At 37.0% G+C, this 16,573-nt stretch overlaps 1 pseudogene; it reads left to right on the top strand.

Annotated features, from left to right (window-relative positions):
* The first annotated feature begins 14,879 nt into the window (after window positions 1–14,879).
* On the top strand, window positions 14,880–16,233 carry LOC147439632 (uncharacterized; annotated as a pseudogene).
* Window positions 16,234–16,573: the final 340 nt, after the last annotated feature.

Here is a 16,573-nt window from a genome sequence, read left to right on the forward strand (position 1 = left end):
TTCATCTCCCTCAAGCTTCTCAAGGGCCGAGAGAGAGAGAGAGAGAGAAAGCGAGAGAGAGAGCGGGAGAGAGCCCTCACTTTGCGTTGCTAGCCGAGGACAAGAGCGAGAGTGAGGGGGCTTTGCTTTGCTCTAAGCTTCTTCCCCTTCTACCTTCGAGCTTCCAACCACTTACACGTTCTCAACCCCTTCCTTTCATGCAATAAAATCTCGCTATTAATAGATCCTCTCTCCCTTAGCAACTCGTTTTCTTCACCTTGATGAGCCCACTATATATTTTTATGCAGCGACGGTGCCATCGTTGCATAAACCGCCGCTAATGACGTGGCAGCTAGCTGTATCGACCACCACCAAATGCGCCGCGAGTGGCACCGGAGCAAGCGTCCCAGCCTGCTATTGATTCCTGTTTCATGCTCGCAGGCGTCTGAGCCTTGTCAAGCCCAGTGCAAGACCCTCGTCCCCTGCTTGCGCCGCTCGCCACTAGCTTTTCACGCCATGCTTGCCCTTTATTTTCTTCTTTTTCCCACTTAAGCCCCTTATTTTCTTTAATGGGCGGCCTTGCCATATTCTGGGCGGACAGTCCCTTGGTGGTCACTATTGGGTGGACTTAAGAGCACCACGTTAAGCATACATATCGGCCAAGCAATGCAAGCACTCGATAACTTTCTCCAGTAGCCATTGACTAACAATATCATCATGAATTTTGATGTCGTAAAAGTCTTGAATAGTGTCACATGCCCGCAAGATGCAAGTATAAGTGATTGCATTTGGAGAGTTGTCTCATCTTTGCATTTGTTGAAAATAGCCAGCTTCCTGGACCTGCCTCTGTTGGGTTTATCCCACAATCATTGCATTCCAAAACTTGGATGGAAGACAAAAACTCCAAGTTGGCACACCGACCAAGCCGATCGGACCGGTACGGAACCGGCCCTCGGTGAATCTTTAACGGCCAATATCTTGGCAATCATAGATCCGATCACTGATCTAAAAAGACTGACGCGCTCCACAAAGTGAGCACTTCAAACCCGTGCATTCATTTCATTTCTGTCACCTCAACTGTAGTTGCCCAATCCGGTACGGATCTACAACCGGCTTAAACTTCAAACTTCCATAACTTCTTCACCGTAGCTCCAATCGACAAGTCGTAAAGACAAGCCGATAGAGCACTTCAAGGACTGCAATCAAGATCATAAACTCCCATCTGTGCTCACTTCAAGCATACTCTTTTTTATCATCATTAAGGCATTGGTTGGCCCTTTTAGTCGCATCTGGCATACATTAATCATTAAACTTGGCCTGTTAACAAGCCCTGGTCACTGACCATTAATCAAATATGCTTCAAATAAGCTTGATGTGCATTTTTCTGGCATTTTTCTTAGCATGGAAGCGGAGCTGCATGACATCCACCCCCTCTAAACCTGCACAACCTCCGGTTTGTGCCAACTACACTTCAATCTGCATCTGCTATAGGTACCTTAAGATCTTTGCCATGATCAGACTCACTAAACTGGTAAACATATGAAAAATCAAATAAGTCTTATACCCTATCATCGATATTCTAGCTTAATCATTAGGTAGCTGCCCATCAAAAATCTTTGAACAGTATCGATCATATCTCCAAAGCATTCAATTCTGGAAAACCTGTTTAGTGAACCCCGCGAGACTCAAGTTCTCCAGTTAATGATGCACACGGCTTGACCATTAAGATCTCTTTAGGGAACCGTGTGAAGCTCAAGTATGCCTTACTCTATCTGCACACAAAGTGGCCGTCAAGTCCTTTACTTCAAGTTTTGGTAGCAGAACCAACTCAAAAGAGATGAAGATACTTCATCAATTGTCCAATGATTTTAACTGGAAGCTAGCCATGTAAGCTTATTGAATGCATAACCAAAAACTCTGTTGACTTAGCATAATTTAAAAAACAAAACCTTGCACTATGCAACTTGCTACATTAGGCATCTGGTATTCTCTGAAATTTGAATCTGTAGCATGTACTTTAGTAGTCCCCCAGGATCAAATGGGAAATTGATCATTTGCCCCATTATGAGAATTCTTTTAAAAATTTTGCACCATCCTCCAGGATCAAAGGGAAAATACAAGAATTTCCAATTATAAAGCATAAAGTTAAATTAACCCACAAATCTTCATGAACACCGCCTGGATCATATGGAATAAAAGTGAAATGTCCAGGACCGTGCATATATCTATCACCTCGTGGGTCAAAAGCTAGTTCAAAATCCCCTACATCATAGGGTAACATCAGATCCCAGATAGCATTAGGTAGCACTAGATATTGATATATCCCTTGTGCAACTGGCTCATCCAATTTTCAATCATCAATCACAGGTAAAAGCATTGGCAGTGCACCTTCACTCTCACTAGTATTGGAATCCCAATCATGCATATCTGAATACATCAAGTCACTGGCAAAACTCTCTTCATTAGGCTCGCAAGATTCATCAGAAAACAATTCTCTATCTTGTAAAGGCTCAAAATCAAGTAGAGCATCATCCAACAATAGCATAAGGTCATCATTTGCTGCATCTGAACAAACCTCCTCATGCATGAATCTAGAGTGATTTGTATCCTTAGAATTTGTATTTGAGAAACCTTCCAAAGCTTCTTCCAATAAGCACATAAATTCTAGGTCCACCGCTTCAGAAGGATCCTCCATCTTGCACATCTCAGGCTGCTGTAAACTAAGATTCCCACATATGACATGCATACTAAATACATCTGCTGTAAACTTCTCTTAAAGTCTTTCACCCTCATCCAGATATCTTTGCACTTCTGTAGCACAAAGTTCAGCATGCACATTGAAAATTTCATCTAGTGCTCTGTCTGTATCATCGGTACAATGAAACTAATCATATTCAACATCAAGATATTGCACTTCACTATGCACCCCCTCTGAATCAACATAATCAAGTTGATGATCATTCTGCCATAGTGTGAGTCCTGTGTACAAATTGTTGATAGATAAGAAGTTTGCTCCCCCTCTAAATCACTAGCAAATTCAGGATCAGTCTATCACATCGGTAGCTCTGGCTCACATAAATTTGTCAAAGAAGGAGTCTGCACCCCCTCTGAATCATCATCATCACATTCAAGATCAGTTTTCCACTTTCGTAGCTCGACGTCACAAGAACTTGTCAATGAAGGAGTCTGCACCCCCTCTGAATCAACATTTTGTAGATCTTCAAACACATACTCTTGCTTAGCCAAGTTCTCAAAATCTGGTACATCCAAATTTGGTAAATCTGGTATACCTAAATCTATGATCATGCTGCTCTCAACAGCAGCAGCCTTGCTTTGAACTATAACATCTGTATCATCATTCAACTCTATGGAAGAATCTATATCAGTATCATCAATCACCTCTATGGTAGAATCTGTACCAGAAAAGTTTTTCTCTAATTCTAAGTCAGTAGCAAAAGTATCAGTTGTAACCGAATCTTTCTGCATGTCTACTTGAGTATGGCTACACTCATTCAGCTGCACAATTTCCTCTTGAGCTTTATCCACTGCATTGTTCCCTGATTTTTTTTCCTTCTGTACTGCATGTATAGGTTCTTTCCAAAATTCACCTTCCGTATCCTGAAGCTGTAAAGCCTTGCCCTCAAAGACTTCTACTTCATGCAAGGCATCTACTAAACTTAGATTTTCATAAACAGTTGTAGCTATGTCGTCATCATTAGCCTGTAAGAAGGTAGCATCTTGTACAATACACTCATCAATCACAACGTCTAACTTTGATCGCACTTGTCCTTGAATATCTCCGTAGTTTGGTAGACTTGGACTCTGGTCTTGATAGCTTTCATAATGCTCATAACTTACTTGTACAATAGCTTCTTTGAAATATTCCCAGTCATCGTTGCAGGCTTTATTAACCTCTTGAATTTGCTCCTTTAAATCTAAACTCACTAACTACTCAAAAGATCTAACCATTAACTCTTTAGGTACGCCTCTTAATTTGGTTTCCAGCTCGTAACACTCTAGGTAGCCCTCTCAATCATAACCATCAAAGACTCGCCTCTCGTCATATCCTGCATCTAAACCTGCATCTAAAGCTTCATCCATCTGATTTTTCTTCTTTATGGACTCCATTTCAAGCATCGATCCTTGAACCAATTGAAGCATCTTTGAAAAATCTGGAACAGTTGACTTATCATCAAAATTGTTTGCACTTAACTCTACAATCATCTTCATCATTTGCTCTTAATTCTCCATCTTTACCTCCCACCCCGGCTCGTTTCACATCGGGTTCACCAAAGATGTCGGGGGATATGTGTTAGAAATGTGAGTCGGGCAAGCGTCGGGCCTCTAGCTGTGGGAGGTGTGAAAGAGAATAAGAAGAACAGATGCAAAAGGCTATGGAAATCACCGCAATCATTAATTGAGCAATTCAATGCTTTGAGTACAACTTATCCTTACCCAAGGCAGATTTTTAAAAACACCGTCCCTTGGATTATTTGCTAATTAGGAGTTTAAGCTCCAGTTTTACACGATTAACCGGGTTAAGAGAAACCATTACAATAAACATAGGCAATCTATTTGCCAATTCTTCACAACAACAAAAATTCAAAACTTGGTCTTAATACTAAATTAAGCCCAAAGATCTATGGATTGATTGGAAACTCTTCTTCTTCCTCTTTGTCCTCCTCATCCTCTTCATGATTAGTTGGAGGATAATCATCTTCAGCACCATCACCATGACCGCTCCCATCTCTTGTATCTACTTTGGCTCCTCATAAGGTTCCAGATCAACAAACTGCATTCCTCCATCTGGTCCAAAGGGAGGTTTTGGTTCTCCTGATGCATCCACAATCCTTGGATGTGTGGCCATGTTTTTCATACCAACTTCTTGAAATTCATCTGGCAACTCCTTGAGTGCAATAACACGTTGTTGGATGAATCTTACTTGTAAATGATCCATCTCAATGGCAACAACATCTCGTCCTTTCTTCAAAGCACTCACTGTAGTTGTCCCTATATCAACAAATATACAAAACTTGACATACCTTTATCAAAACAAATATCATCAATGTATAAATTTTAAAATTGAGTAGTACCTGTTCCTGCAAAAATATTTAAGATCCATTCTCCTTTCATTGAGAGAAGATCAATAAAATCCATCATCAACAGTTGTGGATTTTGATACGGATTCATGATCTCACTTCAATCACTGGGAAAGATCTCGAAGTTTTTTGCACACCCCTGGTCTATCAAAAGTATTTGTGGGATTTGGTTTTGCAACAAAATTGAAGCTACCTCTACAACTAAGACCAGAGGGAGAGAAAAATCCCATGGTAGCAAACTCTACAACAAAGGATAACCTATCCAATTGATAGCCTTTTATGTTAGGCTTTGTCCTGTCAAAAAGACAAAACTACATCATCATCATGCACCAAAAAAAGAATACTAAAAAAATTATGAACCATCTGACTTACTAAATGCATAATTGATGGGTCATGGAGTTATCTGCAAAAGCCTTTTCAGTAGCAGAAATTTGATCATGAGCATGAAAGAATACTAACACCCAAGACTCAACGATTGTGACTTTTTTGAAAGCTTCTATGACCTTTTTGTAAGCACTAAGACCATATTTAACATCACCATTTATAGAATGAGGTGCTTTGAAGCCATAAGGAGCATCCACAATTCCAAGAGTGTAGTGGCGTTTGGGAACAAAGCTATCCATGTTCTCAACTTTGCCTTCAAACAAAGAGTATTGGACACGCAATGTAGTAACATCATCTGAAATAAACGTACAAATGCCAGGAGTGCTAACAATGTTTTGAGCATCCTCAAGTCTTCTTCTCTCAGCTCTAGCTCGTCCTAAATGTTGTTCAAATTCTTGAGGAATGCTTTTAATTGGAGCTCTTGAAGTACGATTCTGTAAAAGATAAAAAATAATAAAAAACAAAATAAAACACTATCATGTATGCTGGAATACTTTCAACATATTACATCGTTGTTTAAAAAGATGAGAACACGATGTTTGTATTCCAGAATACAAAGATGTGAACATAAGATGATTGTTTCAAACTTAAACCAGAATAAATTAGTTGTATTTCAAAATGGAAAATACTTAAACAATCAAACACTTACGGCATTTTTAAAAAGAAAAATAAAACGCTCCAATGTAGAGTGGTGACTTGTACTTGGATGATGAGTTTGCACGTCGGTCCAATCCTTACAATTTAGCTTTTCAATCATGATGTGTGGCATGTAAAGAAATGTTTTTGTCTAGAGAAAAGAAAGAAGAATTTAGACAAATAACAAAAAAACACTGTAACAAAAGAATTTTACTGAAACTTACATTTTAAACTCTTAGACATCACATCAAGAGATAATGCACCTCCTTTGACTCGAGAAAGAATTGGAAGAATGATATTTTTTTCTCGGATTCCTTGCAGCGAACGCCAGGGAGTAATCTTCATCTCTTCAAGAATGGGTTTTAAGGCTTATTCACTACCACCTTTTTCTCTTTGTGCTAAAGTAGGAAGCTTCACTCTTTGGCCCTTAATTTTTCCTTCTTCCCACAGCTTGAAAGTATCTTCTTGATGCTCCCAAAGATCACCATCACAAAAATCCAATTGGAAAAAGTTACCATATCCTCGGATGTTATGCTTAGCACCCCTCTCACCCTTCTTCGATTTCTTTGTTGCGATTCCTACTTGTTCACAGAGTCTTACTTTGAAAGTTTCATCTGTCTTTTTACCTTGACTTAAATGATTGACCCACTCATTGTGAAAACAACGTATCTTCTGAATAAATGACATGGAAAGTTGCATTTTTGAATCCACATTATGATCCCACGTAAATGTTTTAGCATCCTCATCAGAAAGATCTACGTAAACCCATGGTAAAACTGTCTTGTAGCTCTCAACAAATGGATACTCTACACAAAGCTCTTTCTTGGCAACAAGAGAGTGTGTTCCACCAAGAACAAAGTACCTGTAACTCTCAATTTTTACTTAACAAAGATTACTTTATCTGGATAAGTCTTCGGATCAAGAAGAACAAGCAATGGAAGAACATTGGTGGTTGGTTTTTCTTTCATCTGTAACTTCAGATTACTTACATGAGCAGGAATAATGGAACAAACTTCCAAAGGTCTTGTTTGAGTAATTGGGTCAAGTGGTGGGTGATCAATTTTGTCAACAAGCAAGATGAGAAGTCTCTCATTAATCTTGTTAAACCTTTTGGTCCTCTCACAGACAATGTTGAAATCAGAGTCACCAAGAGCATAACTAGGAGCACCAAGACCAGAGAAAAGAGGCTCTCCTTCTTCATGTTCAACTATTTCATGAATCTCTTCAACATCTCTACCACCATTTGAGTCATTATCATCACTGTCTCCACTTTCATTTGAATCTTTAAAACTTGATTCATCTTCGGAACCACCTTTCATGATGTAGATATTGTCTTGAAACTCAACAAAAGCTTGATGAAATTTCTAGCAAAAAATTAGTCAAGAATAAGAAGAGTGACAAGAAATGCAAAGATAAATATGTTTTAAAAATGTCCACTCAACCTTAAACATCATTTTGAAAAATCTTTACAACTAGAAAGTAAAGATCAAGTGTAGCACTTGTATTCTGGAATACAAGTGTAAAGCACTTGTATTCTAGAATACAAGTGCAAAGCACTTGTCCTATAAAATTCATAAGCTAATTACTTTATTTCTAAAAGAAATGTACTTCACACTGGTGTTTTAGAATGAAAGTGATTGATACTTACATTCTAGTGTGCATTACATTTGTATTCTAAAATACAAGTCCAAAGAACTTGTATTCCAAATACAAGTACAAAGTACTTGTCTAATACAATTATAGAGCACTTGTTTTCTCTAAAACAAGTAGCATGCAGCTCTATTTAACATATACATGAAACTAGTACTTGTTTTTTAGAACACAAACTTCAAACATAATTGAAAAAATCTTAGTTTCACTTACTCGTTTCCTAGTAAACATGGCATCTTTGAATTCGTCTTGTCGAGAAGTTGGATATACTTCTTCTATCTTAAAATCCTTGCGTGCAAGTCTGAAAGAATTTTTCTTCTCTTTGTCATTCACAAATTGTTTTTCTTTCCCTTCTACAAGGCAATATACAATGTCTTGCGAGGTATTTTCTCTGACATCAACAGGACGACCTACCACTTTGAAAACACTTTTCTCATTGATGGGACCTTTATCGTCAACGACACAAAGAAATGGATTGAGAGGTTCAACAATTGTTTGATTCTACCCAAAAACACCTACTCGAATTGACCAAGCATGACCTTCATGCTTCTTGTGTCGTGCATGCTCCCAAAGGACTTGAACATCATGAGCTGATGGTTTTTTTTGTTTTTGAGAGGTAGTAAGCATACCTCTAGGGGGAACAATGGCTATGTCTAAAGGTATCGTCGATAAAGTCTCATCAATACCTTGAGCTTATTCTGGAAACTAATGAGCAGCTAACAATTGTCGTCGAGGAGCACCACTTCCAAAAGTGGGAGGAGGTGGAAGAAGTTGTCTTCTAGAATTTGCTCTGGCAATTGACACACGTACTCTAGGTGCTTGAAAGTGAGGGCTTATGGGAGCAAGTTTACGACGCAATGGAGTGAGTGACCCTGTACGACCTGAATCAATTGGAGTAGTTGGAGCAGATGAAGATTGATTAGCAAGAGTAGATTGTTGTCCTCTTCTTTGTTTCTTGGAAACACGAGCATCACCAAAAGGAGAAGCCATTACGAAGAAGAAGCTACAAACATCGACAAAAGAACCATAGATTCTTGTAATCAAGCATACAAAAACCAAAATATTTATTGAAAATAACAAGAAACATATTTTATTTACAAAAAATTAAACAAAGAAGATTAAAAAATCTCTCATATTTTAATGCTTTCTTAAGAAGAAAATTAAGAATTTATGTGTATTTAAACGAAAAAAAAACCAAAGCATGTCTTTATGTCTTTATTTATGGCACAATAGATCTTTTATATGTTAACAAAATGATACCAAAAGCAAGTGCAACATGCTAATCCCATCTCCTTTGCTCTAGTGTCCCAACAACAACAAGTACTACAATAATACTCACACTAGCTCTTTGTGGAGTGGCTAGAGAAACACTTCACACTTGAATTTCCAAGCCAACCACATAATCTCACAATTTCTTGCAACAAGTGCTTGCTTAACCAAGGAAGACCAAAGAGAGTAGTTAATACTATCCAACCTATCCTCATTTGGAAGTACATCAAGAGTAGAGAAAGCGTTTTTTTTTCTCCTTATGCATATAACAACAAATCCACGCCATGTGTACAAAGATCTACACAACCGATGGTAATTTTCTCTGCACAAGATTGCCAAAACATAGCTCTTTGTACCCATAATCCATCATACATTTGTACTTTTAACCTCCACACTAATATATGTTTTTGTAAGACACATACATGAAGATTTTTTGTATGGCTGAAAACTATCTTTTGTTGTGATGCTCAGAAAAAAATTCTGAGGGCATAAACAGCTCCAAACAGGGGTAAAAATTTTGAGGGTAAAACTTCAGGACACACAAAATTTTGAGGGTAAAACAGCCGTGAAAGGGGGGGGAATCTCTTGGAATGTTGAATATGCAAATCCAAGCTCCGGACCCAAAAACTGCCTGTAAGTTCTACGTGCGCACGCAAAAACGCAAAAACTATTTGCACAGAGCCATACAAAGTACACACATGAAGATAAAGCAAACTCACATAGAGAACAAGGATATGGAGAACACGAAGATGGAGATGAAGATCAAAAAAGACATACCTAGATACGAGCTCTGGAGAGAGAAAACCATTCTCGTTGTGTTTTGGATTAAAAGAGCATAACAAAGTTGTATTCTAAAAAACACCTATGCTACAAAGTTGTATTCTAGACTTACCTGTGCTACAAACTTGTATTCTAGAATACGCTTACGTTGCAAACTTGTATTCCAGAATACACTTGCGTTGTACGTTTGTATTCTAGAATACAAGATTGTTGCAATCTTGTGTTCTAGAATAGAAAAGTGCTAAAACTTGTCTTCTAAAATACAAGATTGAAGTGCTCTTGTTTTCTATGAAACAAATTGAATCCTAGAATAAATATACATAATAAGTGAACAAAAAACTTAACACTCTTGTATTCCAGAATACAAGTGTATTGTAAAGTTGTATTTTGGAAAAGAAATCCAGTGCAAGCTTTTATTCAAGAATACAAAAAGCTTGCACACATGTATTCTAGAATACAAAGAACTTGCACACAAAGTTGTATTCTAGAATACAAGGAGCTTGCACACATGTATTTTGGAATACGTTTGTTCTCTAAATTTGTTTTCCAAACCAAAAATTGACACACGGGTCGTCAGTTTGTTTTTTAAAATCAAATGAGTTTTATTTTAAAAATAAAAATTTTATTTTTTAGAATACACTAAATAAACATGCCGTTAAAATTGCTTCAAAATTGTTTTCACTGTTTTTTTGTCAAACAACACTTTCAAAAAACAAACTTATATTCCAGTATGCAAGTTAACGATACATCGGTATAAAAAACTCAAAATTAATGCTTTATTGTACTAGATTTAACAATTTGGTTGAATATCTTTATTTAAAATGGTCTTAAAAATTCCAAATAAAGGAAAGGCTCTGAAACTTACAAAATTTATGCTTTAAATTTTTTTGAGATAATATTGAACCATTTTACGGGTTAAAAATTTTCTTAAATACAAATTCAACAATTTTTTTGCAAAAAACAAGATTTTTTTGCTTAAAAATAACCAAACTCAAAAAGTTTGTTTTTTGTATAAACAAATTGTGCAACAATAAAAGCTAATATACCAAAACATGAAATTGAATATCATACCTGAAAATAACGATGGAGCAAAAAGTGTTGTTTTGCAAAAACGTGCTCTAGAGATCAAATGCACAAAACTCTAAGGAAGAGTGACTCAAAATGAGACTTTGAGATCCTTTTTAATGCATAAATAATTTTCTATTTTTTATTTTTTATTTTTAAAAAAACTACATTGAAATAGGGTAAAAAGTGCTTAGGACTGCTCATAATCGTTCTTGCAAGAGCCAAAGCTAAAAAAATCCTTTGTGGAATCATTTTTTCATCATTTTCAATTTGTTGCCTCAAACATGTCATTTTCAAGCACGTCCGAATCTTTTTGCTTACCTTCTTCCTTAATTACACTACCAACACGGAGCATAATAGTTCTAGCGATGAAGAGGCAATTAGCCAAAGGTTTCAAGAAATACCGGACATAGAGTTCGATAGCACTTTTGGTTCTCAAGGCAATGCTGAAAGTGCTGACGATTAAACGCTACTCTAAGCATAACAAAAAGATTACTTAAAGGAGCAACTGTGAAAGGAACTTGTCGAGAGTATTGTTGTGCAAAGGATTGTTTAAGAATTTTAGGCTTCAAGAAAATCAAGCAAGAAAGAGATATATTCTTTGGGATGAAGCGATCTAAACCAAAGTAGTTACTTACGTGCATCAATTGGGATAACAAATGAACACACAAGATATACAATTTTGAATGAAATTGTATGCAGAAGATGTTTTGTAAAAGTATTTTGCTTGAGCACTCAGCGTATGAAAAAAAAATTAGCACATTCAAGATCTAGAGAGAAGGTTATGCAATGCTCATACACAGCACGTGATACTCCAGAGCTATCATATTTAAAGAATTGGTTGGATGTATTTGTGGGTTACAATGGCGAAAATCTTTCGACCAGTAAGTTTACACACTTATCGGGATAACTTTACAAAGATAGAGGTTTACAATCTTTACGTTGAAACTCTTAAGGAACGGAACGTGCCAATTCTTTCTCTTTGCTCATTTCTAAGGGTTTGGAGAAAACACTTCTCCCATGTAAAGATTCCAAAAAAAACAAGAGTGGGTGTGTGTCAAATTTGTGTTGAATTAAAAGCAAAGCGAGACACAGCCAAAACATCATAACAAAAAGGTAAGCTTGATCTGGATTTTGAAGTTTAAATATAATTTTTGGATCATTCTATTCAACAAATACTGTTCTTTTGTTTTGAAGCTCCTATTCAACTTGCACTCAAAATCCACCGAGAACAACAAAGCGCAGAGCGACAAAAGCTAGCAAAGCATAGGAAACAGTGTCTAGAGCACAAAGATCAATACTTGGGATTGGTCATTGATGGGATGGATCAAAAGAAGACCTTACTACCTCATTTTTTACGTGTTCCAAAAAGTGTCAAAGAAGAAAATTTTATGCAGCTACATGTGGTTGGAGCACTTATCTTCAATGGTATCATGACATTCAAATTTTTCATCAACTTACCTAATCTACATAACGATCCAAACCTCACAGTCATTGTGATCCAAAAGATTTTGAATAAGTGGGAAGGAGAGTTACCGGGAACATTGTAAATGCAGCTTGACAACACAACTCGAGAAAACAAAAATCAAGTGTTGATAGCTTACGTAAGCATGCTAGTGGAGAAAGAGGTTTTTAAGAAGGTCAAACTTGGTTTTTTATTAGTGGGACTTACTCACGATCAAATTGACCAAATGTTCAGTAGATTTTCAGTGAGGCTAGCAAAGAAAAGTACATTTGACCTTCTTGAAATTTGTGAAATCCTTAGAGAATCTTACGAGCCTCAGCTAGAAGTACATGTTCTTAAAGGAACTTATGATTTGTGACTTTGCCATTGGTGGAGATTTAGGTACTGGGTTGCATGATTCATTATTCGAAATTTGTTTTATTTTTGAATAATGGTTGATTAATACGTTCTAAAGATTTATTCGTGCGTATTTTGTTGCCAAGTCAGCTTTTTTCAAAAAATGTTTATTGCTTACATATCGATCGATAGGCTTTCGATCAATATTATAAACTGATCTATATGTTTTCGATCGATAGAGTAGTAGTATATAAAGCTCAAATTTGTGTGTTTTAACTACAATTCCCTTTACCAAAGTGTCAGGTTACCTCCGGCATAGAAAGGTTGAGTTGTCAACTTAAAAAATCTTTGATTTTTTAAGAAAATATTATTTTTAATGTTTATACATTAAAAACAAAATAAAGATATAGATTTGAATCACTTATAATTCTTAACAATAGAAGTTATTCTTTAACTCTATTGATAAGATTAAATAAATTACTCTAAGCAATAAAGACTATACTTTAGCTCTACTTGTTTAAGAATAGATAAATAAATAATTGTATGCATTAGAGGCTACTTTTCTAGCTATAGTGCGAATGTATAATTCTAAACATTAGAACCTATACTCTTAGCTCTATTTGTTTTAGAATAGATAGTAAGAGTGATATTTGATGGTTAAAATCTATCATAGCTATAATATGTGCAAAAATAATAGTGTTAGTTCATACATTTTGGAACATATACACATACATGTAGGGTCTTTTGGTTGTCATGAACAAATGTTCTTACCTCCATATAGACATAGAATAGGTCCACTTAGTACCTCTTGGTTATTATGAGATGATTCTCTTACTTCCAAGTGAGGTTTAAGGTATGAAGTAGGATTCACTTGGTTGCATAGAATAGGTCCACTTAGTGCCTCTTGGTTGTTATGAGATGATTCTCTTACTTCCAAGTGAGGTTTAAGGTATGAAGTAGGATTCACTTGGTTGTTATTGAGCTTATGCTCTTACCTCTAAGTGAATATGGTGGATTACCTATAGAATTCACTAGATTGTGATCGATCGAAAGCTCTTACATCCTAGTGAATATTAGTCATGCATAGTACTTGGGAGTCACATATATGTTATCGAGCTCATGCTCTTACCTCTATGTTGATATACAAATTAGAGACCTCATTTATTTTAGGGTCGATTGGTTGTGTTTGAGCAGTATCTCCTACCTCCAAGAGACATAGATAGTGGAATGTGAGATAACTCCATCGCTCATCTAGGTTGTCTTGAGCAAACGCTCTTTACCACCTAGTAGCCAAGAATGATATATCCATTGGTGATCTTCCCTAAAATATTACCTTAACACTATTCATTTATCATTTTAATTTAGCAAATCATATCTATAACCTTTTATCTTTCTCATTGCGCTATTATGGTGAAAAATTATAATCATAGTGTATCTATTGATTGTAGGATATAGTTTGTTGAAGTCAGAAAGCATGGTGCGAGGAAAAGAGTGGTTGTATATGGAGAAAAAGAGAAGAGGCAAAACAATTTCAGTTTTGGAATGCAAACATTGTGGACATAAGTGGCACAACAATGCAACTCGCATCAAAGAACATTTACTCGGCACTAGTCTCAATGTGAAAGAATATGGAGCACCACCTAACGACATATGGGTCCATTTTGCAGGGTATGTAAATAAATGCAAACACGCAGGACTTCTTCCTAAGAGAAAGAAGGGCATGACAAGTGCATCATCTATCAACATAGAAGAAGTGAGTGTGGATCAAGAAGACATCCGAGCTAACCAAGGACCTTCAATGGGAACAACATGAACACCTCAAAGTCCTTACAAACTTTTCCAAATGTTGTCATGGGACGGATAGATGCTAGTCCCGGGACATCCAGCAGAGCCGGTACTCATGGGACTCTACAGGCAGCATTCACTCAATAGTACATGCTCGGATTGCATCTAAAGTGGACACAAGCCTTCATGGCTTCTGGAATCCCATTTAATGTCATAAGAAATCCTATTTTCAAAGATGCCATAATGTCAACTGCAAAAAAAGGATTCATCTATCCTGATTATAATAAAATGCGAACAGAGTATGTTGACAAAGTCAAGAGCAGTACAGAAGAAATTCTCAGGCGAACAGTGCTTGACTTTGTTTCAGTGTTTGGTTGTACCATAGCCCTCGACGGATGGACCAGCTGTCAAAAAAAACCATGATTAATGTCATGGTAATTTGTCCCAAAGGTGCAATGATTTTGGAGGCCATTGATACCTCAATGAAAGAGAAGACATCTCTCTACTTGAAAAAGGTATATGAGCGAGCTATTTCTCGGCTGGGTGGACCGAAGAATGTGACAGCTATTGTTATAGAGAATGCTTCAAACTACAAAGGAGAGGGTCTAGCCATTATGAAAAAGTACTAAAAAATTACATGGATTGGATGTGCAGCTCACACCCTGAATTTACTTCTAAAGGATATGGGTAGATTATCATTCACAAAACAAGTTCTTATTGACGCCAATCACATAGTCAAGTTTTTACGGAGACATCAATTTACATATGCTTTATTTCGCTCCAAGTTTCCGAAAAAAGCACTTCAAATCTTCTGTGCCACACGATTCGCTACATCATACTATGTTTTGAATAATATCATTGAAGTGCGACCGGCTCTTACAAAAACTATTGCAGATCGCCATTGGGAGGCTTGGCTCAGCAAGTATCCAAGCCATCGTGAAGTAGCTCAAAAATGTGTGTCCTTGGTGCAATCTCCTCTCTTTTGGTGGAACATTGACAAACTTGTTGGGGTTAGTAAGCCCTATGTGGAACCTAAGGGTTGTCGATTCATATAAGTTTGTCATTAGTAAGGTTTATTGGATCATGTTTGAGGCGTTGTGGCAAACTAAAGAATACAACCACTACAATGCAAGAGAGAGATCACAAATCGTGTATCTTGTGGAAAAACGATGGGCTCAAATGCACACACCATTGCATGGTGCTGCATTTTTCTTGGATCCAAAGTTCCAGATGAATGGACAAGCCTCCAACAAAGAGGTGATGAGAGACTTTAGAAATGTCTGCTCGTAGTTGTTGCCATGCGACGATGGCATGGATGCATTCCCGCAGAGGGTGGATTATGCCAATAGGGAAGGAACTTTCAGAGATCCTTGGGTTCTTAATAGCATTAAAAATATTTCAGGCCCAGTTTGGTGGAAAGAATATGGAGAAGACGTAGTTGAGTTACAACACATGGCAACCAAGGTGCTTTCGATCGCGACATCCAGTGGTAGTTATGAGCGCAATTGGTCTTCTTATGACTTTTTGCACTCAAAGCACAGAAATCGTTTAAATCCTTCTCGTGCCGCAGACCTTGTGTACATCTTTTGTAACATGCATCTCCTTCATGCACCCACAAAGATAGCCACATGTGAGATCGAAGTACACTTTGGAGTGCTTCAAACTTATGAAACTGTGGCAGAACAGAGATGTAGCGACGATGAGATGCAGTGGGAAGTGCCTACAGAAGTTTTAGACAATGAAGAGGTTGATGACCTGGTGCCTGTGATAGATGGCGAAATGTAAACATCTATTCATGCTAATGTATCCCACTTTTTCTCATTTTAGCTCCCTATTGAGCTGTATATCTCACTTTTTTGATTCAGTAGCAACAAAGTAAAGTATTGAAGAGAATTTGCATAAACATAAGTAGTGAGGACATTGCTTGGCAATCAAATAAAAAGACATTGCTTAACTCTTAACAAAGTCATCAATTAGCAACTTTAGAAAAAATTTATTGCCATAAACATAGAAAGAATACAATGCGTCTCAAGAGTATGAGGTAGAGAGTGTGATCTTTGTGACAACTAGAAAGCTCCAAATCGAAATCGATCGAAAAGGTATCGAACAACAATGCACATTTTTC

The sequence above is a fragment of the Adiantum capillus-veneris genome, chromosome 16 (genome assembly GCF_014529385.1).
Source record: "Adiantum capillus-veneris isolate H3 chromosome 16, ASM1452938v2, whole genome shotgun sequence".
Lineage (NCBI taxonomy): Eukaryota > Viridiplantae > Streptophyta > Polypodiopsida > Polypodiales > Pteridaceae > Adiantum > Adiantum capillus-veneris.